The following is a 13,711-nucleotide window of genomic DNA, read 5'->3' on the forward strand; positions in this document are numbered from 1 at the left end:
CTCCAAACCCGCCCCAAATCCCTAATAAGAATTTAATAAATAAAATATTTTTTTCTCATATTGTCTTTTTAAAATCAAAATATACAACAAATAAATTTAAAACATGATTAAATTCATAAATCATAATTCAGTGAGTGCAAAAGTTAAAACATCATTAAAGTAAAAGTGTAGCTATTAAAGTAAAGTAGTAAATATATATATATATATATATATATATATATATATATATATATATATATATATATATATATATATATTTGTGATTTATATTATAAAAAATAAATTTAAATATATATAAGTTAAATATATGTATATATTATTGGGGCGGGTTTGGGGATGGGGATCACAATACCATCCCCGCCCCATCCCCAATCTTAGATAGCGGGGATTGAGTCCCCATCCCCATTCCCCATTTGTCCCCGAATTCACCCCCCATTAGGGGCGGGTATCCAATGGAGCTCTGTCCCGCTGGAGATTTTTGCCATCCCTATTCACTATTGGATAACTCGGTAAGAACATTGTTTACTGTTTTTTTTTTGTTTCCACTCGTTGAGTCAAGACTCAAGACACTGTTTATTTAATATTGTATTAATTTATTTATTATAAATGAGAAATATTTTGAAAAACCTTCCGATAAAATTATTAAATATTTTAGGTGAAACAATAAAGGCACCGAACCGTTATAGTAACACTATTTAGAAGCATTCTCCTACGTTATTTAACTATTTTATTCCTCCTATCCTAGTGTATCATGCACCATTAGATGTTTTATCTATGAGATGTTTGATTATTTTAGATTCACAGAATTGTCATATTCATAGAATATCATGAATGAATTGTTGTTTAACAAAAGAAATAAAAATTAAATAAAATAAAACTTACTGAATCAATTGCAAAATAAGAAAATGATAAGTTTTATGTGGATAAAAAAATTAATATATTTAGAAAATAAAAAAATAAAATTATTAGGTCACGACTGGATGAGCTTAGAGGGCCGGGCCAGCCCAGGCTAGGCCTTTAAAGGCTTAAATTAGTAGGGTTGGAAGGTTGGGTTGAGCTTCATTTGCATGACTCATAGTCTATCATATTTGAAAAATGGCCAGACCAACGTGCCTTAAAGCAAGGGCCAGGCGAGCGTGAAATGAGCTTAAAACCCAAGGGCCAAATGATCATCTATATATACTCTGAGTCTCTGATCCAGTGACTCAACATGTAAACTTGCTTTAAATTTTTTCCACAATACATTTTGTCATATAATAGACCGTGAGAGTATCGAATTCTTTCCAATGTAGCAGCATGCCAGCATCAATACACTTCATGGGTGATCGTGTACATCCCACGTTGTTAGAATAAAGAGTAGTCCTACCATTTCGAAATGATGAGTAGCCATATTCCCATAATCTTTCATCCTACCTCCACCACAACATTTGGAGTTGGTTGGAGCCAATTGGAAGGATGTTCATTTCTTCGAGGAAATATACCCTATTTCAAAACAATAATTGTGTAGTAAACAGTAAAAACAAGAAAGTAGAGTCATTCGCTATAGGAATTAGGAAGAGTTGGTATTTCTTTATGTATATCATTGAAGAAAAAACAGATAGCCTGGAGCCACCTTCTTTAGAACCTAAAAATAGAGAACGAGAGTGTATTTCATGCACTGACAGTGCATGGGTACTTGCAATATGGATGTAATTTTTTTTATATTAAAATATATAAAGGGTGGGATTAGATGAGTGACTGTTATTTTTTTTTAGATTAAAATAACTGTTGCACTGTCGGTGCATACAATTCTCTCCACCTAAAAATATTAGGTAATTATGACATGATCACTCATATTAGATGAAGTGATGATGATGAAGATTTGAATAAGGAATTTACAAAAACAAGTGGATGGCCACAAAACCATCCGGTTAGTCCGTTTGGTGAACTAGTCATTATACATGTCTCTAGACGCTAGTGAAACATAAGCAGTGTGTAGCCATAACTCCCTAATTTTTTTTACATTAGCCCTTCCGTCCCTCTGTTTATTGACTTTGTTCACTTTAACAACTTTTCTTTATGTCGTTCGATATTGGCCAAGCTTTTGTCATGAACTCACTCACGTTTCTACTCATGAACCCATGATGAATGCATTGTCTTTTTCATTGTTGCCGTTGTCAAGTCTGGTAAGAGTGACCTTCGCAGTTCCCACATTTGGACCAGTAGTGTAGTTTTGGAATTGAAACGAAAAAAACGTTAAATTTCCCAGTCTAGCAAGCATGTGCTGCTGTGCCCTACAAATGGCAGGCACGCCTTACTGAAGGGACAGTAGTCGGGACCAATGACCAACCACCATAGACAAAAGAAAAAAAAAAAGGTTTTCTTTTTATTATTTTTGTAGCAAAAGTGTGATAGCCTGGAGCCACCTTCTTTGGAACCTAAAAATATTAAGTAATTATGACATCATCACTCGTACTATGTGATGAAGTGATGATATGCAGATTTGAATATGGAACTTTATAATGGCGAATTGGCGATGATGCAAAAACCATCTGGTGAGTCCGTTTTGTGAAGGTGTGCTTCGAGCCTTCGAACTCATCACAAGGGACCGGAGTCCGATCCTACCCTCCTCCATCTTTTTATTCCAGACTTTATCTTCTTCTTTTTCACTCGTATAATACTTGAGCTAAAGAAGGTGGCTCCAAGCTATAACAATTTTAGATTCACACTGTCGGTAAAATTCATATCGCATGTTAAGTATTTGTTCAGTTTTAACGGTGACATTTTATTATAGGGTGTTTCTAAATGTACCCAGCAAATTTCTTAATAGACCCAGCTACAAAACAATTGCTCAGTAATGTCCAATTTTACCCTTCTTTGAACCCAGCACCAGTACGCCGACCGTCTCTGATAACTCTCTCTCTCCCTCCCTCTCCCTCTACGTTCTCTCTCCTCTCTCACACTCGTTACCCTTTCGTTTTCAACTTTTCATTGCCTTCTCTCCCAAACTTCATGCTTAACTGAGAACGAAAGCCTAATCACACACAACAAAGAACGAATTGAAACACCGAACAACCCAAACCCTCAATATCATTACATCAACTCAAGTCATGCATTACGTTTTTCCACTTTCGCACACATATCAAACAACACAAACAGTTACATTACAAACATAAATTACATACATATCAAACAACACAAACAGTTACATGGCAAGTACGATGAATTCTTTTTCGTTTGCAATTTGGGGTTTAAATCGACTCCCTAACAGGTGCAATATTCTCATACCAGAGGCTTATTTGCGAGCGTTTCCCAGTTGCCGTATGTCGACCTATACATGAAGTATGTGGAAGGCATTAAGTCGGAGAGGAGGGGGGTTTGGTTGTTGAAGAAGAAGAAGGGTGGTCTATAGTTGAACTATTGAAGATTAAAGATTTCTCTAAACGTGCGCGAATATGATCTGTATATGTCGCAAAATCTGAGAAGAAGGGAGGCGACTCAGGTGAGGACTGCTGGCTGAACATTTTTCCAACAATAGGGGTAAAATTGGAAATATAGAAATAATTTTTACTTGCCGGGTCTAAATAGAAATTTGCTGGGTACATCTAGAAAGACCCTTTATTATATTTTGCTGTCTTCAGTTTTAAAGGCAGGAGTATTTGGTAAAAAATTGAATTTGCATAAAGATAAAAATTAATTTGGGACCTAAATAATAATGTGCACAATAAATATAAATTCGGATGGACTTATATATTGAAGGGTTCCTATATCTACACGCAATATCATGAATAAAAAAAATTAATTGCCTAGTAAACAGTCAAACACGTCTCAATCAAGTTTAGAGGGATAGATTTTTCTGTCAGAGTATAGGGGTACTTTAGGAATTGAAAGCCTTATAGCCTAGTCTCTCTCATAAATTGATGTAGAGCCTAGCGCCCCCCTTATTCTCTCTTCTTGAGCTGGTCGTCCCTCTCCTCCCTCGCCTTCAAACCTCTCCTCCCTCGCCTTCAAACTTTGAAGGCGCTCTTGTCTTGCCTTCATCTCTCTCTCTCTCTCTCTCTCTCTCTCCTTCTCGTTTTTGAGCTGGTATTCTCTTGCTTCAAACACTCTTCCCTAGCCTTCAAACCTGGTTTCACAGACGTTCGATCTGCGCCCCTCTCTTATTCTCTCGGTCTCACGTTCGATAACCAGAGATGCGGAGCCTCATCAACTCTCCTCTCCGGTATTCTCTCTCTTATTCAGACCTCCTCCCCGATCTGCAAAACAGATGCTCTCGCGGTTTTCAGCTGTTCTTCAAATCCTTTTCTTAAAGACCTCCTCTTCGCACGGATGCTCTATCTGCGCCTCTCTTATTCTCTCTACATCTTTCACATTTAATATCCTGAGATGCAGAGTCTCCTAAACTTCCTCTCCCCTATCCTCTTCTTCGGGCCTTCTCGATTTACAAAACAGATGAGCTTGCGCAGAGCTGTACCATCAATTTTTGGTCGCAAGAGATGGCGTTTGCGTTATTTTCTCTTGTCGGAGTTCTCAGGTAAAACTCTTTTCTTTATATCTTTTTCCTTTCTTTTTTTTTTCCCTCTTATCTTCTATTTTTCGACCTGTTTTTTTAGACAATGGATTGGGCTAACTAGTTTCTGAAATACGCCTAATTGTTGAGTTTTTGGGCCTTTATAAATACGCTCAAAAATTTGGCTTATTAGTTTCCAAATATGGGCTTATGCGACTTTTAAATCCGCCCATAAATTTGGGCTTTTTATTAAAAAAAAATCCGCTCATAATTGGGCCGTTTGTTCCTGACCAAATATGCGCAAAATCAAAATTTGAGCTTTTTTTAAATTATTTTATTATATTTGCCGTGATCTGGCGTTCAAACCCTAGTTCAAGTACTATTTAAGGACCAGCTTTAGTACGCCGAATACTTGCTAAAGCTTCAGTTTACTCTTACCTTCAACTTTCAATGGAGGAGGAGGTATGGTTTCTAAATTCATTTTAAAGTTGTTTCAGACTTCTGTCTCAAAGTTTTCGTTTCTTTAATCTTGGTGAAATCTGTTGAATTTTTAGTTTCTTTGGGCTTTTGAAGATTTTTTGTTGTGAATTTTTTGTTGGAATACCAGCTTATTTTGTTGTGCTCTTTGTATTTCACAGGATTTTCAGAATGTCTCTTATGCATTTGCTGATCAGGATGTTGAAGCTAATTCTGTTGTACTCACTTCTGCTCTTGCTTCCAAATTGAGGTGAGGATACACTTCCTGTATATTCTTCGGGGTGTTTAATTTTTGTTTGTTTAGAAATGTTGATTGCAGTTTTTGTAGCTGTTGGTAACCCTTACTGTATTCTCCGCGGTGTTTAATTTGTATTAGTTTAGAAATGTTGATTGCGGTTTTCTAGTTCATTTATTGTAGCTGTTGGCAACCCTTCCTGTATATTCTCCGTGTTGTTTAATTTTTATATGTTTAGAAATGTTTGAATGCTGTCTTCTTGTTCATTTTTTGTAGCCGTAGGCAATCCTTCCTGTATATTATCCGCGGTTTATAATTGTAATAGTTTAGAAATGTTGAATGTAGTTTTCTTGTTCAATTTTTGTAGCTGTTGGCAAATCTTCCTGTATATTCTCTGTGTTGTCTAATTTGTATTTGTTTAGAAATGGTTATTGCGGTTTTCTTGTTCATTGGCAACCCTTCCTGTATATTCTCCGTGTTGTATAATTTTTTTATGTGTTTAGAAATGTTGATTGCAGATTTCTTGTGCAATTTTTGTAGCCAGTGGCAACCCTTCTTGTATATTCCCCACGGTGTTTAATTTTTTTATGTTTAGAAATGTTGATTGCGGATTTCTTGTTCAATATTTGTAGCCGTTGGCAATCCTTCCTGTATATTCTCCATGGTGTTTAATTTGTAGTTGTTTAGAAATGTTGATTGCAGTTTTCTTGTTCATTTTTTGTAGCTGTTGGCAACCTTTCCTGTATATTCTCCGTGTTGTTTAAATTTTATATGTTTAGAAATGTTGATAGCAGTTTTCTTGTTCATTTTTGTAGCCGTTGGCAACCCCCTGCTGTAGGATCTCTGAAGATAAATTTTCACTCTGCATTTTCCAAAAGCAGTGGCGTAGGCATTGGCGGACTATGTTCTCTGGTGCGCAATGATCGGGGAGAGCTTTTGGACGGTTTGGCAACCAGGGTGGTTGCTGGATTTCCTTTTGATGCAGAATTGAAGGCCGCAAAGCTTGCGTGTTCTCTCGGTGTGGATTATAAGGGAGTGAAGATTGAGTTTGAAGGTGGAAGCAAGTTGTTGACTGACTTCCACCCTCAAACTCAATCTTCACTCCCTTATAATCCACACCGAGAGAACACGCAAGCTTTGCGGCCTTCAATTCTGCATCAAAAGGAAATCCAGCAACCACCCTGGTTGACTGACTTGGTTGTTGAAAAACTCTTCTGGGTTCCAAGTGGACTGCAAAAAGCTTAATGGATGAGATAAAGCTTAGTTTGGGGGAGCTTAGTGCTGGCTATTCCTGGAGTCATTGTGCGAAGACAGGCAATATGGCGGCATCCTATTTCTCGAGCAGGTTGTGTGAAAATTTATTTGTTGTTATATGCCATGAACATTTATTTGTTGTTATATGCCATGGTGTGCCATTTCGTATCTCTTAAATGAAACTTTTCAAGATGTTGCGTCCCTCAAACTGGGATTGTAAACCCGGAAAAGTTTTCTCCTTGTTGGATAGTGTCCTGGGATTTTAATCCCGGAAAAGATTTCTACGGGTTATGATACTGTCCCTGGTATCAAATCCTTCCAGTTTTGCATGCGATCAAAGAGTTTTGCGTTCCTTTGAAAAAACTAGCAATATGCTTGTATGTGTCAGCAGATATTAGATCCAACGTTGTACATATCTGAACGCGGTGCGAATGGGCTCCTGAAACAAACTCAGTAACCTTCCCATCCACCTCTAGCATGCTGCAGCCTGGTGTCTTCTTGCTTCCTTTTTCACCAATCATCTTCCTCTTCACTTCTCCGGGCACCTGAATAAAATGTTCGATAACTGAACATAACTTCTTCTCCCCTGTCATCATTTGCTAGCTGTAAGAGTTGTTCGACAGCAATCTCTGCAGGATTTACATTATTATGGATACGGCACCCACTCAATAAAGCACCCCACCACAGAAGCAAGCGGCTTCATGGGCATTCTTCTAATAAACTCAATGCATCACTTAAGGTCTTAAGTCGACCTGCCTTACACATCAGGTCCATAACACAACTAGAATGCTTGTGTTTGGGCACAATCCCATATTGAGCTTTCAAGTTATTCAACAGAGCCTTACCCTTCTCTAGCGAACCTGCATGAGTACAGGCCATTAGTACTCCAAGAAGGACAACGCCATCCGGCTTGACTCCATCATCTACCTGCATTCTCTCTAAGCAAGAAATTGCTTCTGCCGCATAACCATGCACCCCGAATGCTTCAATCATGTACGACCATGAGACGACATTCCTTTTCCCCATCCCCTCAAACGCTTGCACAGCCAAATCAATACAACCACACTTGGCATACATATCAACAAAGAGCCGTCCCAATAAGTACATCCGATTTCAACCCTTTCCTCTTTCTAACATACTCATGAATCCACTTACCCTGCCAAAGAGCCCCCCCCCCAAATGAGCACACACCGCGAGTCCCTTAGCCACACATAAGTCATCAGATTCAAACCCACGCACCAACATATCCCAGAAAACCCTCAAAGCCTCAGAAGCCAATCCACACTTCACATGAATGGGTACATGGACCAACAGAATGATTGAAAGGCTGCAGTAAAGTTGGCTTGGCTTCGACACTGGTTGCATTATTGTATCTATTGCAGCTACTCTTCACTGGGATTGGACAGAATGTCATTTGGGCTGTCATGATTGTTGTTGTTCTGCACTGAACTAGTTAACAATTTTTTTTCCCTAATTGAGCATGAACTGTTTATTTGAGACATGTTCATGCTAATATATGCTCTTAAGGTCGATTTTTACTGTTGTTTGAAAATATGTGCGGGAAACTTTATGCAAAGGACTCAACAGAGGATTGTATTTTACAAATTCCTTGGAAGCACAGTGAGTTTGAGACAGCATGTGAAACTTACGGAAGGCAAGCTGGGTGAGACTAGCGCTAGGCTTGAGGTGAAGGAGTCCAGGGTTGCAGAACTGGAAGGTATTGGTAACACTAGCAAATCTTTTAAAGAAGAATCAGGTACTATCCTAGAGTGTTAGATAGCTAGAGGCTCGTATCAAAAAAAGATAGCTAGAGGCTTTGTAATCTCCAACAATTTTGGAAGCAGGAAGCATTGCCTCTTATATTCTGCATTACTATTTGATGCACTATTTTGATTAATGTGTGAAATATGGTGTTTTATCACTTTGATCAAGAATCAAGTCCTTTCCGTTATATCTATTGTAAATTATTAGCCACAACAAATCTGGTGATAAAGTGCGGGTACTGTTGCTAGTAATGTTATTAAGCTTAACCATATATTTCTAAATCCACACACATTAACAATCGAACAATCAAAGTTGAAGCCCTAGCTGGGTCAACTATATGCTAAAATCATGGGTTTTCCATATTTTTAGTTTCCTAATGAGGATATTCCACATCAGGATCCATGATTTGTGGTAGGATAAGGTTGGGAGATAAGAAGGTTGGGAGAGAATCTAAATCGATCCATTATGAATATTGTCTGTTTTTAAAATTGATCTTCCAAAGCAGATATCCCCAATGAGGCGAGATTATCTTTTTATCTTTTACCAATTGGAGCCCTCTGCATATCTATGCAGCAAGAAATCTACTCACATCTCTACTGTTAAAGATTGTTGTACAGGCAATATATGGATTTGGATTTGCCTAATATAACATTAAAAAAAAATAATAATAAACCATGGACTTTTTGTAGGACGTCATGGATTTGCTAGGATTATCCTGAGAGCAACTCCAACGATTTTCCCATATTTTGATTTTTCTCTATTTTAGGGAATAATGAGCTTCTTTTGCTCTAACAGATTTCTTATAACTATTTTCATTTTAGAAATAGTGAGGAAAGAGAAAAATTTCTTGTAGCAATATCTAAAATTTTAAAAAAGAATTATGGAGATTTTAAAGATTGCTGTAAAATAGGAAATCTATTGGAGTTGAAGAAGAAAAATTGTTTAAAAATTTGATTTTTACTTCCCTATTTTGTTCGAGTTGCTCTAAGAGATTAATAGGTCAGGTGAGAATCAAAATTGATCCATTAGGAATAGATAAGATATATTTATTTTATTTATCCCAAACCCTTTCAAAAGTAAGAAAAGAAGATATATCCCAAATTAAGCGGGTAGGAAAAAGATTTTCTACTGGGAGTAGATTTCTCTAATCCCTATGCAGCCAGAAATCTACTTACATTCAATGGTTATTTTATATTGTCAAACAGGTTGGTCGATCACCATTACTTCATTAGCTTTGCCGGCTAAGACAAACGTTAATGGTTCGGGACTGTTGTCACACTAATTAAACTTTTATACTCAGTATCCAACATATTAGAACTGCATAGTAATCATTGATGAGTCATTTATAAACTAGCAATTGTGCCCGCGCTTTGCCGTGAGATTTGTTGTTTGCTAACAATTTACAATAATGACAAAATAATAAAATGAAACGAAGTTTCATCTCTCTAAAATTGTTTGGTTTACATTATTGCAGTTTACAATAACATTCCATCAAACCGTTTTATGACAACATCAAGTATTGCGGGAAGCAGGGAATGCTAAAGTAAACGAATAAAAATGTTGTAGCAGCTGCCCATCATTTTGCACATAGAAAACCAAGGCCTCCGTTGTCAACTAAATTGACAATTCCATCTTTGATTGCAGCATACAATTTGGCATTTTCACCTGCAACCTGATGGGAGGAACATCTTAAAGGAATATTGGATGGAATGGTATCAGATTAGACCTACTTACAATTGAGCCTTTTAGAGTTTGTACCATTGAAATAGCATATTGAATCAGGCTATTACATATAGTCCCCCCCCCCCCCTTCTGGCTGCAAAATTACGTACCTTCATTGTTTCAGTAATAACAGAATAGGTGTTGGCTGTGGTCAGTGGTCTTTATATACATAACAGAAGGACCATATATACTTGTAAAATACATAAAGGGTAAGATTATCAAAATTTGGTGGAATAACACCTCCCTTTCATGGAAGATAGACTGAAAAGAAAGGAAGAATAAAAATAAAATAAAATAAACAAAACAAAAACAAAAAACAAAGGAATGAATATTGGATCAGTCACCTGGCAATCAAGAAGGCGAGAAAGAAGCTGTTGCAAAGCAGGTAAATGCCTTAGTAAGTGTGGGGTTTCAAGTTCCTTGGTTCTCTGTAGAGATTGTATTGAACCTGTGAGATGCTTTATTCTAAATGCCATCATGTCTACTGTACTATATTAAAGAGAATGGTACATTCCTATTTGTACTATATTAAAGAGAATGGTACATTCCTATTCCATTTTGCATTGATAAGTAAACATAATATAAAAGTTTATAGAAAGCCAGAGGGGTGGTTTTTCCATTAAATGATATAGAAAGAACAATGTACATACAAAAAGCTTGCACATAAATTCCAATTCAAACTGCATACCAAGTGACCTTTCTGAACATCATACTTCAGGACACGAAAACACTAGGGCATTCTTCGAGATATGATGCATATAAACGAACGCAGGTAGAATAGTCCATGCTTCATGCCAAAGAATCTTCATGGTAATTTATTATTCTTACTGAAAAGCAAATGAGAAAAGATAACAGAAAGAATAGTACCACTTGGATTTGTTTGATCCCATGAATGAGATATGTTCAGAATATGACCTCTATTCCAGCTATACTTAATTAGAGCGTCACAAAACGTACCATCAACTTCCCTCATAGCATCACGGTTTTCAGTGCGCTACCTAGGCATACACTGTAAGATCTGAGATTGTTTTAAGTCTATATACTAAACGAATAAGGGTACAGTTTATCATAACAGTACAGATTCTATCAAACCATTCTACGACAATCTAATTTAAAATTCCATTTGATCGTAGGCGTATAAAACTTCATGGTTTGTAGGGAAACTTCCAGTCTTTTATTATTTAAAAGATCACCATAGTCCACTGTGTGGAACTTGACATTATTGTAAAGCTGAAGGGCTGAATCAAGTTACTATTGTAAGAAACATACAGAGAAGTCATCCAAAAGAACAGCAGAATTCATTATATGCTACTAAAAGATGATAAGCGAACAATATTTCCTATTATACTGACCAGATGAAGAAGCAGAAGAGTTTTCCTAATTACAATGGTGGCAAGAACAAAAAAAAAAAACTAACCTGGTTTTTAGAGTTGTATGCGCTGCAATGTCCCTTGATGAGTGATTTTGGGATTGGCCAAAAATCCAAGTACTACCTTGTTCATTACCATCTTTTGCAGGAGCCCAGGTGGGTCGAGTTGCAGTTGTTATGTTTGCTGATAGAAACTTGACCAGAGTGCCATAGTATACTGTATTTACTGAGAATATCAGTAGAAGAAGCAAATGTGAACAAAGTCAGTTTGTGGTTTTGTTGTAAGAACTAAATGCATTGTTTGGTTCAACAAATAGCTTTTAGTACAGTTTTCATTGAAAAGGATAAGTGGAGAGAGTGTTCTAAAAGGATATACCAATGATAACAATGATATACCAAATAGATATACTAAAAACATTGTTTACAAAGATGTATTAAAAAATTTAGCTCTAGAATTGAGAGCAAAAGACTCAGAACAGCTGATACATATGTTTATATATATATATATAAACAAAAAGAATACCCTTTTACACAACTTTCAGATCGTAATCCCACTATTAAATTCTAAACAGAGGTAAGTCAAACCTTAGGTAGAGAAAACATTCCATCATAGTAGAATTAAAGAAAACAATAAAAACTATCAAGGGTATCTCAATACTAATTCATCTCTCTACAAACAGTTGTAAAAGTTTGAGGAAAGAGGGGTGATATATCAGTTCTCAGTTTTCTCTCGTCCAAACTGAGAATTTTTTTTTTTCACCAAGCATGACTGAAACTCCAATACAATTAAAAGAATCTAATTCTGACTTATAAAAGCATTGAAAAAGAGGAAACATTTGATTGAACAACACTCTTTCACAATGAATGCAAAGAAACCAAATCATATTCTATACCCTGAACCAAATTTAGCATCCCAATTTGCTTTTCCAGAACTCTTCTTCCTTATGTCTTAGAAGCAGACCAGTTTACTTATGTCAAGAACCTTATCTCCAAAAACCAAATCAGTTATCCAATTTACTATTTTCCCTTGAAAAAATCCATGAGTATATTCAGAAATTTCATTTCAATCAATCATATTAACCAACTCTTCAATTAAGCATAAACACAGCAAGATGACTTAGTGAATTTAACTTTCAACAAACTCGGAATCGAAATTATGAAATTAGAGAATGACCCAAGGAAAGCGCCAATTCAATAACCCTAACCCTCAAAATTAAGGCTTTAAATCACAACCCAAACGCAACAAAATTCAATTTCCAATTTCCAAAATCAACAAATCACATACATTTTGCTTCTGGGTTTCTCAGGTTTTATCGAAAAGGCTTCCTTCATTTTTTGTTTGAGAAGAATCGGAGACAAAAAAATGTAAGAGCCCCAACTGCAATTAGCAGAAGCCAAAAGTAGAACCAACCAAAGATGGTATCGAAGAAGATAAAGTGGAAAATAGAAGAATTAGAACACTGATTTGAAATTGAATTCAAAATCAAAGGGCAAAACCCAACAACAATGAAACTGAAGATAGCATTCGATTAGGCGATGAATCCAAAACAATCGCAGTTAAAGAACGCAAGTACCTGAATAGACTTGCTTGTGCCCGTGAGCGAGAGAGTTCTGTGAAGAGTCTTCGAGAGACGGGAGAGAGAAAAGTCAGCAAAAGAGTTCTGTAATTGAGGAAATAGAAGGATGACAGTCTGTAATTTAAAGAACGCAAAACCGCCGCTTCAATTCGAGCCAAGATGAACAGTGAACGGTACATCCACATTTAGTACCGTTAACTAATGAAATATCAGTTTTGGCATGAATCGAATTTGCATCTGGTATGTGATCGTCAATTCTGAGCTTGGGATTGGGAGTAGTTGCCAAGAATTCCTTCCTTTCAAGTTTTAATTTAATTTACGATTGTGAACACAACATCACTTTATTTTTACATGAATAAAGTGCTGCCCTCTTGTACCAAAAAAGAAACAAGGTGGTGCCCTGCTATTGCTCTGTAGGCAGAAACTTTGTTCTCCTTTCAATGTCTACTGAAATGTTTTGTAAAAGAAAGTACATTAATGATGCAAGTTAGTCGACCTCGCTTGCATTTTCTAACAGATTTTCTAATAAAAGCAAAGGAAGTCTTGGAGAACTTTGGTGATGAATCATGAATCATGATATACATAGCATATACTCACAGCAGTATATATATACTCATAGCAGTATGTAACTCCAGATTGAGAACTATCTGAAAATATGTTTGTAAATAAGAATTGTTTACTCATCTCTGCAAAAAAAATCATTGTCAATAAAAAATTGTTTACTCATTTGTTTGGATAAAACAATTGAAGAGTTATAGTAAAAGTTAACAGTCCTATGACAATCGTCCATTTGTATGTTGTAACTGAATGAGTAAAATATTTTT

At 36.4% G+C, this 13,711-nt stretch overlaps 2 long non-coding RNA genes and 1 pseudogene across 10 annotated transcripts; 1 reads left to right on the plus strand and 2 right to left on the minus strand.

The window, feature by feature from the left end:
- Positions 1-3,916: 3,916 nt before the first annotated feature.
- On the plus strand, positions 3,917-5,843 carry LOC133726543 (uncharacterized). Its single transcript, XR_009854846.1, has 3 exons — positions 3,917-4,513; positions 5,128-5,216; positions 5,834-5,843. It is a non-coding gene; the product is annotated as an uncharacterized LOC133726543 (long non-coding RNA).
- A 173-nt stretch (positions 5,844-6,016) lies between these two features.
- Positions 6,017-8,662, minus strand: LOC133726542 (pentatricopeptide repeat-containing protein At3g28660-like; annotated as a pseudogene).
- Positions 8,663-9,636: 974 nt separating this feature from the next.
- Positions 9,637-13,433, minus strand: LOC133726544 (uncharacterized). 9 transcript variants are annotated; one of them, XR_009854853.1, is made up of 4 exons: positions 12,885-13,433; positions 11,359-11,536; positions 9,978-10,939; positions 9,637-9,891 (listed from the first exon to the last, which is right to left on the minus strand). It is a non-coding gene; the product is annotated as an uncharacterized LOC133726544 (long non-coding RNA). The 9 variants fall into 9 exon arrangements; XR_009854855.1 differs by having other exon boundaries at positions 9,637-10,728; positions 10,809-10,950; positions 12,885-13,430; XR_009854850.1 differs by having other exon boundaries at positions 9,637-10,369; positions 10,630-10,939; positions 12,885-13,428.
- Positions 13,434-13,711: the final 278 nt, after the last annotated feature.

This window comes from Rosa rugosa, chromosome 1 (assembly GCF_958449725.1).
Source record: "Rosa rugosa chromosome 1, drRosRugo1.1, whole genome shotgun sequence".
NCBI lineage: Eukaryota > Viridiplantae > Streptophyta > Magnoliopsida > Rosales > Rosaceae > Rosa > Rosa rugosa.